This window comes from Phyllobates terribilis, unplaced genomic scaffold (assembly GCF_046119375.1).
Source record: "Phyllobates terribilis strain yellow unplaced genomic scaffold, ASM4611937v1 Scaffold_298__1_contigs__length_2340664, whole genome shotgun sequence".
In the NCBI taxonomy this organism is placed as follows: Eukaryota; Metazoa; Chordata; class Amphibia; order Anura; family Dendrobatidae; genus Phyllobates; species Phyllobates terribilis.
Window position 1 is genome coordinate 420,155 of NW_027363058.1, and position 13,284 is coordinate 433,438.

Genomic DNA, 13,284 nt, shown 5'->3' on the forward strand with positions numbered 1-13,284 from the left:
GAAGGGGTGCACCGGTCCTGGAGATACTGCAATACCAGGTCAATGCGTGGAGTGGACAGAGCAAGCTCTTTTTCCATCTCCCTGTTCTAAAAATCCATTTAATATATGGTCCCCAGATAGGGGACGTATCAGATATTAAACTGATAAGAACAGATCAGGTTTCAACATATTTTATTATGTGCGTAAAAGATGGTTTACAATCAAAAAACAGCAACACAAATACATTAATAAAACACAGAATTCCACCCATAAAAACCCCATATACGATTAGCATCCCTCCTCCCAATACATTTGACATCCCTCAAGTAATAAATATACATCTGACTAAAAGCAATTTTAAGACAATCCTTCACAGAAATAGCATCACGTTTAAAAAGTAAAATATTGCGTGCCTTCCAAAGGGCGTCTTTAAAACAGTTAATCATGCACCAACATATACAATACTGTTGAGGGGTCGGACATTTAAAAAGGCCATATAAAACATATTCATGGTTAAAATCTCTTAAACCGCAAGTCCATTTTAAAAGAATCCCAACTTTGTGCCAAAGTTCCTGTGCAAACGGGCAATTCCACATAAGGTGCAAGGTGGTTTCGTCATTAACACATGAGTCTCTGGGGCATTTTGCTCTGGCCACCAGGCCTCTCCTGTGTTGAAACTCTCTGGTGGGGAGGCACTGGTGGACCACCATCCATGCGATGTCCTTATGTCCATTTGCTAAAAATTTTCCGAAGACATTCTTCCAAACTTGCTTCGACCTCTCTTCTGAGAAATTTACTATGGGGGTCACATCTTCATTCCTCCTCAGAAAAGATAAAAGCTTCTTGCGGTCTTTAAAAATGTCCATTTTAAAATCACCAAGGCTATAAAATCGAACAGTCTTTTCTAAGATTGCTTGGTGTTTGGGGGGGCATAGTAAAACAGGGGAATTCAACGACAACTTAAACCATCTTTTAAAAATCATCCCACAGGTATATTTTAAAAAATAACTTAGCGCACTATTACCATTAAAATGTTTGAAACAAAAGCAGAAATAATTTAAATACAAATAAATATGTAAGTCGGGGACATCCCTTCCGCCGTTCATTTTATTCTTCCTCATTATTTCTCGCCTTAATTTTTCCATTTTGGAGTTCCATAAAAACATAAAGATCATCCTAGTCATTTTTTTAATTAAAACATCAGAGGGGGGGTACACCATAGCTATATACAGTATGAGGGGTAACAACACTGATTTTATAATTAAAATTTTCCCCTCCATTGTTAGGGACCTCAAACCTCAAAATGATATTTTCTTTGACATTTTTTCTATGACATTCTCCCAGCTTTGAGTTCCCACATTCTCCTCGTTAAAAACAACTCCAAGAATTTTTACATTGTCTCGTTTTATAGTGAGCTGCGGGAGTTGGGCGGTGTCCCAGGATCCCAAAGTCAGACATTCAGATTTATTTAAATTAAGTTTAAACCCGGATGCCTGGGAAAAAAAATCAATGCGCAACACCGCCCTCCGGAGGGAAGCAGGGTCCACGCACACAACCGTCACGTCATCCATGTAGCCAAAGACTCTCACATCACTGCCACCTCCGCCAGGAACAGGAACCCCTCTAATCACTTTGTCTTTCCTTATTGCGCTCAGCAGGGGCTCCATGGCGCAGATGAACAGGATGGGCGACAAGGGGCATCCCTGCTTCACTCCGGACTCAAGGGGAACTCCATCTGTTAAAAAGCCATTAAGAGAAATTTGACTAAAACAATTTTTATATAAAATCTTAATACAATTTAAAAGCATATTAGGGATACCCATTCTTTTTAAAACTCTAAAAAGAAATCTATGAGAGACTCTATCGAAAGCTTTTCCAAAATCTAGGGCTAAAAGAGCTACATTTTGACCCCGGTCTCTGGAATACCAAATTACATCCCTTAATACGTTTAAAACCTCTGAAATACTTCTGCCTGGTACACTACAAACCTGCTCAGGCTGGATTAGTTTGGCAATGACATTCCTGAGCCGGTTTGCAACCACCTTAGCAAGTACCTTGTAATCGACGTTTAGGAGAGTTATGGGTCTCCAATTCGCTAGAGCACTGCGATCACCTTTTTTATATATCAAAGACACCACTCCTCTCCTCCACGAAAATGGCAACTGTTCACAAATAAAAACTTCTTTAAAAAGCATAAAAAGGTCCTCTTTTAAAATGTCCCAAAAAGTAAGATAAAACTCTACAGGTAGTCCATCACACCCAGGTGCTTTGCCCTTAGAGAAACTTTTAAAAACATAAAATAATTCCTCTAAAACAATATCGCGTTCTAAAAACTCCTGGTCTGTAAAATTTAACTTAAAATCGAGATCATTAAGAGCATCAGATAAAAAGGACTCATCTATACACTTTTTACTAAAAAGATGCTTATAAAAGTTAAAAGTAGCATTCAACATTCCCTGCATAGATGTTTCACCCTCTAGATTTGTGATCACTTCTCTTTTATCCATGACTTTTTTGAAGAAGAAGCGAGAGCACTTCTCCCCCTCCTCCAAGTGCTGCACTCTAGAGTTAAAAATAATCTCTTTCCCCTTTGTGTCTATGCAGTTCTGAATTTCAGTTTTTAGGCTAGCAATATCATCTCCCACCTCCACCCCTAGCTCTTTGAATTTAAAAAGTGTTTGTAGTTTGGTGTTAAGATCACTAAAACATCTTTTTTTCTCTCTAGCTTTACGTCTCCCTGCTTTTATAAAAAACATTCTGACTTTTTTTTTCAAATTTTCCCACCAGGTTACCATAGGGGCATCAGAAGGTTTTTGTCGCCGCCAGGCTTGATAGGCTTTACCAAAGTCTTGTCGAATCAGAGGGTCCTCCAGCAGGTAAGTACTTAGACGCCAGAGGCCCCTGTTGACCCTCTGTTCATCCCGGTATTCTAGGTGCACCTCCAAGCCCTTATGGTCAGAAAATATATTTGATGTTAAAACACATTTTACAGGGTTAAAATCATCTGATAGGAAAATAAAATCGATCCTGGAGGACACCCCTCTTCCGGACCACGTATAACCAGGGTCCGTCGGCAGGAGTGACCTCCACGCATCGCATAATTTAAAATCAGTTATAAAATCTTTCAATAGATGACATGACTTATCCAATTTGCGTAAAGGGTCACCCCCCGCTCGTTGTTCACTAGCACAAAGACAATTAAAATCACCCCCTACGATCAGGGGAGATGACCCAGTACAGTACAATGGCAATATCCCAAATAAATTAATTCTCTCTTGCTTATCAGGGGAAGCATAAACATTCATTACACGTAGGGTAAAACCATTAAATTTAAAATGCACTAAAACCACTCTGCCTGGTACTATTTCTGTGACAGTATTTATAGCAATATTTCTCCCACGACAGAGGAAGCCCACCCCCGCTGACTTGTTGTCATTGGAGCCAGACCAGATGGAGGGCCCCAGTCTCCAATCTGTCTTGATGTCATTATAATTTAGTGCATGTTGTATCCCGCATTCCTGTAATAAACATATGTCAAAGTCAGTGGTTTCTAAGTACTTAAATAGAGCAGCCCTACGAACTGGGCTCTTTAATGACCTCACATTCAGTGAGACAAGTCTTAATGTGGGCATTCATAGGTCAGGGTGGTGGATCTTCCATGAGGACACCTGACTCAAAGCCCTGTATGCCAAATTGCTCCAGGACATCCGGGCTAGAGGACCCAAATGACTCGATATTCTGTGAGCCGGCGGTTGCCCCCTCGTAGGTCACGGTTCCCAGCCACATTCCAGGAGACACTGGGGCTTCGACATTCCGTCTCTTTTTCGGGGCAGACTCCACTAGGTCACTGGTGCAGTCCTCCTCTTCCTCCACCTCCTCCAGGGGGAGAGACTGGTCCATCAGGATAAGATCACCAACACCGATTCCCTGATGTTCGCCACCTAGAAGCAAAGCCCCCTCATCTGGCTGGCTAATCGCCCTGGAAGATCCTGAGGCCATCGCTGCGTGGTCCCCTGTAGCCAACCGCACAGGGGCACCACCCTCCAGCCCAACAGGATCGGTATCGGGAACCATCGACACGGAGGATACCCTCCCAGAAGGAGGACCCCTCCGCTCCGGTCCATGCGAGGTCCGCCCATCGTTAAGGGACTTCGATGCAGGTGCCGCCCCAGAGGGGCCTCCGGCTCCCTGCTCCATCCCAGCCTTCTCGCCCTTCGAACCGCCCTCCTACGCCGGCCCGCCAGTGAAGACCGGCGGGCGCATCGGCTCAGCTGCAGAAGATGCAGCTTCTGCATAAGTCCTGGTCCTGGTCCTGTTGGGGCATCCTCGGAACATGTGCCCCGCCTCACCACAAAGATTGCATTTCCTCCCAGCGGGACAGTCCTTCATTAAATGTCCGTAACAGCTGCAATTATTGCAGCGGTCTACTTTCCTGCCCGTGCAGGACGTTTGGGTATGACCCATTTGTCCACAGTTCCTGCAACATACCGGCATTCCAGGGTAAAATAAGTAGCCTCTGCTCTTACCGATCACAAATGTTGAGGGAGGGTGTAGCATTCCTCCCACTCCGCTTGGGTCCCTCTTTAGACGTGCCATGTACCTCCTCTTGCCGCACCAGAAGCCTACCGCGTTCTTCACAGTGCCCAGGTATCTCAGATCATCACAATAACGGATAAGGTAGGTCGAGATGTCTGCAGCCTCCACAAAGGGGTTCGGGAAATGCACCACGATAGGGATCTCGTCATAGGCATACAAGAGACAAAAGGTTAGTCCATCCAATTCATCTAAGTAGTTTTTCTCATTTACCTTTTGTACGAGTTGGTGACAGCATCCCTGGCTCTTGAAGGTGATGGTGTAAGTCCCCTTGTACTCATTGTCCTGGAAGCAGAATATGTCTTCCCGCCGAAACTCCAGAACTCCAAGCAGAATCCTATGGCAGATGTAGTCCAAGTTCTTCTCCGTCCTCGATCCTGCTCCAACTTCAATCCTCATGGTGTTCCGCATCCGGGCATCACCCGATGAATATGTGAGCGTTGCCGGCATCCTTCACTCAGGAACGTACCGACTCTTCTCTCTGAAAGGCGCAAGCCTTCATGGGATCCCTTCCCGTTGCTCCCGGACTAATCCTTCCTCCCAATAGCAGCAGGGGGGTTAAGTCCCTCCGAAGAGGAACGATCCCCCCAGGCCGAGAGAAAGGGTACCAAGAGCACCTCACAGGCAAGACCACACAGGTAAACCTGATAGATCGTGCCAAAAGGCCGAGAAGCGATAACCAGAATTGGTTTCAAACTACGGAGCCACCCAAGGATCCTGAAAAGTCCATTTGTGGAGATGAGCTCCTGGACTCCCGTTAAGAAGACATGTTGTCAACCTCTAGATCCCTTACATGCCTGCACTTTTCGGCTTGCTGCTGCTGCAATCCACGCGTTTTAGATCTGCATAACTCCACCTCTTTAAACACAGCACCTTCACCCCCTGCTGTTCCCACCCGCCTCAACACCGTTGGAAGGGAGGAGAACCAATTAAGGCGGGGGGTGGGGTGGAACGAGCAGCTGTCTACCCTTAGCAGGAGGGCTCCTGATTACATACCTCTCCTGCTGCTGCTGCTGGCTGTCCAGCAGCAGACTGAAGGTGGCTGCTGCTGTGCACAGGTATATAAAGGCTCAGAGCCTATTATGACACGCGCAGCCAGCGTTCCATTGCCACATTCCATCTACTGCAGGCAGGATACCTGGCTGGCTGAATGTCGCTGAGAAGCTCACAGAGACCGCCATAAGCAACAGTTTAACAGAATGCCACAGACTAATCAACCAAACTTTTTGGGTTGGGTTCTCTTTTATAGTCTGCAGGCATTAAATGAAAGAAGTCAGTGTTCCAGCAGAAGGAGACAACGTTTCAGAAAAGGCATTGTAGCAAACCAAAAAAGAAATTTTAAGCGCAGCAGAGTAACCAGCGCACATACCTGTTAGCTCAGGTGAGTTTAAAAGGCTGCTGTTGATAACAAGGTCATTTGCTAAATAGATGGTGTGTGTGCAACAATATACTGAAAGGTCAATTATATTGTGCAGCTTATCTCACCACCTGTAGTTATTTAGGTGAAAGCTCCAAAATGCTTGCCTAATATGTCTGTTTATCCAAAAGGAAGTAAAAAGGGAGAGCTAGAAAGATAGCATTGCATCACATTACATGGCAATGCAATGCACAGTTGCTGAAGTTGAACCAAAATGAGCTTGTAATCTGGCTTCTGCAACTTTGAACATGAAAAATCCAATGAGGAGAAGAAAAGCAAAGCCAAAGAGTCCATCCCAAAATCCGACAAACAAGCAAAATGAACAAAAAACATTGAATTCAATTCTTTCTGATTTTAGAAACTGCATTAAAGAAGGGGTGCACCGGTCCTGGAGATACTGCAATACCAGGTCAATGCGTGGAGTGGACAGAGCAAGCTCTTTTTCCATCTCCCTGTTCTAAAAATCCATTTAATATATGGTCCCCAGATAGGGGACGTATCAGATATTAAACTGATAAGAACAGATTTTTTTTTTTTTTCGAAAGCCCGAATTCGTGTACAAAACCCGAGTGCGCTTAAAAAAGTGACAAGTGCCACAAAAAAAAGTGCACTAGGATGCTGGTCTTCTTGAAACCCTCTCCAAAAGGAGAAGGGTCCCCCAAACCATTTCCCGTCCCTCCGAGCCAGAAGGCCACAGCGAGGAACAGGGACAAATAGCCACCTCCAGCCGGAGCCAGAGGCGACCCAATCTTACCCCCAATACCTGCCCGATTTCTCACCCGAGCAAGGCACTGGGAGCCAAAGACTGTGCTCCCCTCCCGGAAGAGGGGAGCCAACAACGCTCTCCTCCCGAAAGAGGAGAGCCAGTGGGGTTCAGGGGGGAGCGGAACCTGATGGCCACACACTCCCCCCCTAGACCTGCCAAGAGAGGAACCCGTAAGGGAACCGCATCCCGACAAAATCCTAGTAAGGACGTGGACACACGTGAAAAAGTGGACACACAGTGACAAAAAAAAATTAAATAAATAGTGAAGGTTTCACAGTATAATACTGCCCGGACCTTCGACCGGGAATTGAAAAATTCCCCATCCTAAGGCCAGAAGGCCCGGAATAAGGGTGTGTGTGAAGAAAGAAATATTGAAGTGCTAGTGCAAATGTGCCATAAACTCAAGTGGGGTTCCCAATCCCAGTGAGTTAAGGCACCCCAGGGTCACCACTCCTGGGGCACTTCACACTTCGGGCTTTCGATCTTCCCCGGCCCAATGGCGTCGATCCTGGGGGGCCATGCTTTCCACCAGATCACTATATTAGCCACCTGGCGTACTAACAAGCGCCTAAACCCCAGTGTGCATAATGTATCAATCTACTAGGGCGGCCAACATCCAAAACCGCCTTTTCGAAAGATACTACACTTGATCTTAGCCAAAAGGCCGAGAAGCGATAACCAGAATTGGTTTCAAACTACGGAGCCACCCAAGGATCCTGAAAAGTCCATTTGTGGAGATGAGCTCCTGGACTCCCGTTAAGAAGACATGTTGTCAACCTCTAGATCCCTTACATGCCTGCACTTTTCGGCTTGCTGCTGCTGCAATCCACGCGTTTTAGATCTGCATAACTCCACCTCTTTAAACACAGCACCTTCACCCCCTGCTGTTCCCACCCGCCTCAACACCGTTGGAAGGGAGGAGAACCAATTAAGGCGGGGGGTGGGGTGGAACGAGCAGCTGTCTACCCTTAGCAGGAGGGCTCCTGATTACATACCTCTCCTGCTGCTGCTGCTGCTGGCTGTCCAGCAGCAGACTGAAGGTGGCTGCTGCTGTGCACAGGTATATAAAGGCTCAGAGCCTATTATGACACGCGCAGCCAGCGTTCCATTGCCACATTCCATCTACTGCAGGCAGGATACCTGGCTGGCTGAATGTCGCTGAGAAGCTCACAGAGACCGCCATAAGCAACAGTTTAACAGAATGCCACAGACTAATCAACCAAACTTTTTGGGTTGGGTTCTCTTTTATAGTCTGCAGGCATTAAATGAAAGAAGTCAGTGTTCCAGCAGAAGGAGACAACGTTTCAGAAAAGGCATTGTAGCAAACCAAAAAAGAAATTTTAAGCGCAGCAGAGTAACCAGCGCACATACCTGTTAGCTCAGGTGAGTTTAAAAGGCTGCTGTTGATAACAAGGGCATTTGCTAAATAGATGGTGTGTGTGCAACAATATACTGAAAGGTCAATTATATTGTGCAGCTTATCTCACCACCTGTAGTTATTTAGGTGAAAGCTCCAAAATGCTTGCCTAATATGTCTGTTTATCCAAAAGGAAGTAAAAAGGGAGAGCTAGAAAGATAGTGACGCGCCCCCTGGGACATATTCCTTTTTGAGGGGAATACCCGGCACCGGATCAGATGGGGGGTTGTAGTCTCCGAGCGGCTGTGACCCGGTCCCGTGCCCAGGGCGTCAAGCTCAGGGTTATGTGGCAGTCTTTACTGATGTTATTAAAGTTCGTTGTGTCGACTACGCCACCCGTTGTGATGCGGTCACTGTGGCCGCCGCTGCAGCAGGGTCCGCTGAGGCTGATGGTGGATGCGCAGCTTGGTGGGATAACCCCCAACGGGAGGGGTATAGCCTCAGAGGGGACAGGCGCAGAGGATGGGGGTTGTGGTGGTGCGATGCAGCCGGTAATGATGACAGACTCGGGTAGTGCAGTTAAGGGTCTTTACTTACTGCAGATATTCCTGGTCACTCTAGCTCCAAGTGACCTCCCGAGCCGTGCTGCGTCCACCAGGTCCTGGATCCGGCCAACCCCCAAACAAGTCCAGAGCGTGGCCCTGAGCTCTCCCTCTGTCCTTCCTTCAGCCGTCCCCACCAGTGATTCACCTAAATCCAGCTCCCTCGGGCCTTCTATTGGGCAACCTTTGGCCTCAGGTTCCCTGACCCTCCATGTGGTGTGCCTTCAGGGTGAATGTAGTGGGTGACCGTGACAGACTCTGCCCACGGTCTCCGGTCTCTGGCTGGGGAATGTCTTTACCCCCACCAGCTTGGGTTCCGGTACCCTTCTGCTGACTCCTCACCCGGTGTTCTTATTTGGGTTCTTGGGTCCCTTCTTTGTCCCCCTCTGGGTCTCCTTCTTTACTCCACTCTCTCTCCAGGGCTGTTGTTTCTTTCTGCAGGCTTGTCCTCTGCATCTGACTTATTCTCTGCGTCTCACTTACTCTCTGCGTCTGACCCTGATCCTAGTTGGTGCCCTCCTTATATATCCCTCTATGTGTGAGCTCAGGTGACCAGCACCCAATGAGCTCCTACCACTACCCAGACTGCTCCCCCTATCTGCCCCTACACTACATGGGATGTTCCTCCCCCCTCCCACTCCAGCCAGGAACAGGCTCGGTCGCACCTGCACATTTCTAAGTGGGAGTGCCGTCGGCCTGCTCCTCTGGAATGGGATGTATGTAGTGCATGCAGTCTATCTGAGCTCAGTTCCACACTCCTTCCTTACCCGGGAGTGGAATATCACACCTCTGGGTTGAGGTGCAATACCCCTGTAGCAGCCGAATCCTCAGGGTGCTACATTCCCCCCTGGTAAACCACAGCACGTCCTCGGGCTGCAAAGACAAAAACACCGAACATACAAATTTTTATAAACATATTAAACATATAAAATATTATATATATATAAACTTTTTCATATAAACATCATCATAACATTCTCGTCGTCTCTTTCTTTCTTCCTCCTCTGGTCACCGTGCAACTCGTGACCAGGTAAAGTGCGACAGTCTTTTGAAAAACAGTTTCTCATAAAACCAGTAGGGGGCGCCTTAGGAAGCGCAACTATGTACAGGGAAGTTTTGGCCGTTCTCAGTCCCCGGCCAGGTAAGGGAAAGGGATGGCTGCTCACAGTCCTCAGCCTGGTTTGGGTAAGGGACACACGGGTTAAACTGTTCACTGGTCCCAACGGGGACTAAACGTTAAAGCAGCCACGGTTTCTTGTGTACCCCGACGGGTAACTATATACAGTTTTTCTTTACTACTGTTCTTAATCGTAGTACCTCCTAGCCTTGAACCCGTCCGGGTCTTCTGGCTCTTCCTCCCTACACCGCAACTCCTCCTCTGTCAGGCGATGCACGTGGAGGGCGTAAGGTCCCTTGGCACACTTGTGCCGGGTGAACGTTACCTCGTCACCGACGTAGAGGTCACGGCCTTTGTGACCCTCTGGCAGGTGAGACTCGACATCCCGTCGGGTAACGAAGACGTCACCCATGGTGTTCTGGTCCTTTATGAAGCCCCACCCATGCTGCGCATTAAACTTTATTACCGTCCCGATGGTACGGGGACGATCTGCTGCACGGGGGTCCCTTCTGGTCCGGCTCTTTTGCTCCGCGCTGCGGGTCCGGGCCCATTGCTCTCTGACCCGCCTCTCCTCCCGCTCTCTCTTGAACTCTGCCAGCTGTTGACGGCAACACTCGGTACGTTCTGCTGCAGCTGCCCGAGTCTCTCCGGTGAACCCCATCAAATCTTCTCCCGTGGGGTCCCACACGAACTGGGCTTCCTCGAGTGGAGGCGAGACCCGAGTCACGGGCTTTGGAGCCGGGATCAGGGGCTCACACAAGGGCCCTCGTCTTTGCTGCCGCTCTAGCTCAGGGTACCCCTCGGGCCAGATGAAGGGCCGCCCGTCCGGCCATGTGAGCTGGCCGAAGAGGTCCTCCCCCAGGTGTGGCACCCTTGGTATTACGGGCGCGGGCGCGGTGGTAATGGCGCCCGGGTTGCCCAGGCCTTGTGGCCAGGCCTGGGGCACCTGGAAGGTGAAGGGCACCGTAAGAACGGCGGCGCCCTGGGTTACCTGGCCTTGCGACCAGGCCGGAGGCTCCGCGGAGGTAGATGGCTCTGCTTTGGATGCGGCGCCCGGAAACGCTAGGCCCTGTGACCAGGCCGGAGGCTCTTCTTCCTGCGCCACGCTCCGGGTCACGACGCGTGACGTCACTGGGGTCGCGACGGCGGCTTCCGGTTGGGGCCTAGTCGGTGGCGGTGTCATGGCGGTCTCGGGTACGGCAGGGGGACTTTCGGGCTCTGCGACGGGGAGCTGGGGCAGGTGGGTGGTCTTCTGGTATGGGGTATAGGCGTCCCCCTTACCTGCTGCCATACGTCTCGCTCCCTCTTCTGCGCCGTCTCCGGCCTTGGGTCCTCCCGCGTCATCCGCAGAGGTAGTCAACGTCTTCTTCCAAGGGAGCGGGTTCCGTGGGCGGATTCCAGCTTGCTGGGCCATCTCCCGGCCCCACTCCGCCAGGATCTCCCTCTGCACTCGGGCCATCCTTCCCGCGAGGCCCTCCAGGGCACTCCGCGCGCACTCCCGATCTCGGGGAAGCTGCGCCAGGATCTCCGCTAAGCCTAGCGGGGTTGTTGACTCTAGCAGGCTCCTGACCATCGGGTCGGTGCTGCTCTGCTCTGTTTCCGGCAGGCTCCTGGCCAGCGGGCCGGTGCTGCTCTGCTCTCCTCCTTCTTCCTTCTGCAGGCTCCTGGCCAGCGGGCCGGTGCTGCTCTGCTGCCGCTCCATTCCCGGGTCTACTCTTTCTCTCCTCGACTCCGGGTGCTCTTGCTCTGGACACCTCGCCTCCGGGTGCGCTCGTTCTAGACTGCTCCAAGCGACACCCATCTTTGCTCTTTTCTTTCGTCTCCTCCCACTTCGAGGGCGGTCCCGGGGCAACTCGGTGACTGTCAGCTCCAGGGGTAGTTCTTTCACGCTGACTGACACCTCCAGCATCACAGTCTCTGTTGGTGGGGGCGGTTTCCACTTTTGGCGCCATTTTCTGTCCCGGCCCACGATGGGAGGTGGCCTCTTGCCCTCCTTTGGCACGCCCATAATGGCGTCCGCTGCTCTTCCAAGGCGGGAAATCTGCGGTTTTGGCGGGAATCGTCGCCCTGTGGCGGGAAACTCTGCAGATGGCGGGAACAAGCTGGAAATGGCGGACAATCGGCGGGAAACGACTGGTGATGGAGTCCGATGGCGTGGACCCTCCGGAACCGGCGGGAGACTTCTTTCTGAGGTAAACTTGCACTTTTCTTCAGGCACGCAGTACCCGGGTGTTGCGGGCACGTAATCCTGCCGACTACGCCAAAGTTGACGCGCCCCCTGGGACATATTCCTTTTTGAGGGGAATACCCGGCACCGGATCAGATGGGGGGTTGTAGTCTCCGAGCGGCTGTGACCCGGTCCCGTGCCCAGGGCGTCAAGCTCAGGGTTATGTGGCAGTCTTTACTGATGTTATTAAAGTTCGTTGTGTCGACTACGCCACCCGTTGTGATGCGGTCACTGTGGCCGCCGCTGCAGCAGGGTCCGCTGAGGCTGATGGTGGATGCGCAGCTTGGTGGGATAACCCCCAACGGGAGGGGTATAGCCTCAGAGGGGACAGGCGCAGAGGATGGGGGTTGTGGTGGTGCGATGCAGCCGGTAATGATGACAGACTCGGGTAGTGCAGTTAAGGGTCTTTACTTACTGCAGATATTCCTGGTCACTCTAGCTCCAAGTGACCTCCCGAGCCGTGCTGCGTCCACCAGGTCCTGGATCCGGCCAACCCCCAAACAAGTCCAGAGCGTGGCCCTGAGCTCTCCCTCTGTCCTTCCTTCAGCCGTCCCCACCAGTGATTCACCTAAATCCAGCTCCCTCGGGCCTTCTATTGGGCAACCTTTGGCCTCAGGTTCCCTGACCCTCCATGTGGTGTGCCTTCAGGGTGAATGTAGTGGGTGACCGTGACAGACTCTGCCCACGGTCTCCGGTCTCTGGCTGGGGAATGTCTTTACCCCCACCAGCTTGGGTTCCGGTACCCTTCTGCTGACTCCTCACCCGGTGTTCTTATTTGGGTTCTTGGGTCCCTTCTTTGTCCCCCTCTGGGTCTCCTTCTTTACTCCACTCTCTCTCCAGGGCTGTTGTTTCTTTCTGCAGGCTTGTCCTCTGCATCTGACTTATTCTCTGCGTCTCACTTACTCTCTGCGTCTGACCCTGATCCTAGTTGGTGCCCTCCTTATATATCCCTCTATGTGTGAGCTCAGGTGACCAGCACCCAATGTGCTCCTACCACTACCCAGACTGCTCCCCCTATCTGCCCCTACACTACATGGGATGTTCCTCCCCCCTCCCACTCCAGCCAGGAACAGGCTCGGTCGCACCTGCACATTTCTAAGTGGGAGTGCCGTCGGCCTGCTCCTCTGGAATGGGATGTATGTAGTGCATGCAGTCTATCTGAGCTCAGTTCCACACTCCTTCCTTACCCGGGAGTGGAATATCACACCTCTGGGTTGAGGTGCAAT

At 50.5% G+C, this 13,284-nt stretch overlaps 2 non-coding genes and 1 pseudogene across 2 annotated transcripts; all 3 read right to left on the reverse strand.

The window, feature by feature from the left end:
* Position 1: 1 nt before the first annotated feature.
* LOC141220692 (U2 spliceosomal RNA) lies at positions 2-191 on the reverse strand. Its single transcript, XR_012288884.1, has one exon. It is a non-coding gene; the product is annotated as a U2 spliceosomal RNA (small nuclear RNA).
* Positions 192-6,361: 6,170 nt separating this feature from the next.
* LOC141220693 (U2 spliceosomal RNA) lies at positions 6,362-6,545 on the reverse strand. The gene has a single exon (XR_012288885.1). It is a non-coding gene; the product is annotated as a U2 spliceosomal RNA (small nuclear RNA).
* A 706-nt stretch (positions 6,546-7,251) lies between these two features.
* Positions 7,252-7,431, reverse strand: LOC141220747 (U2 spliceosomal RNA; annotated as a pseudogene).
* Between the last annotated feature and the right edge of the window lie 5,853 nt (positions 7,432-13,284).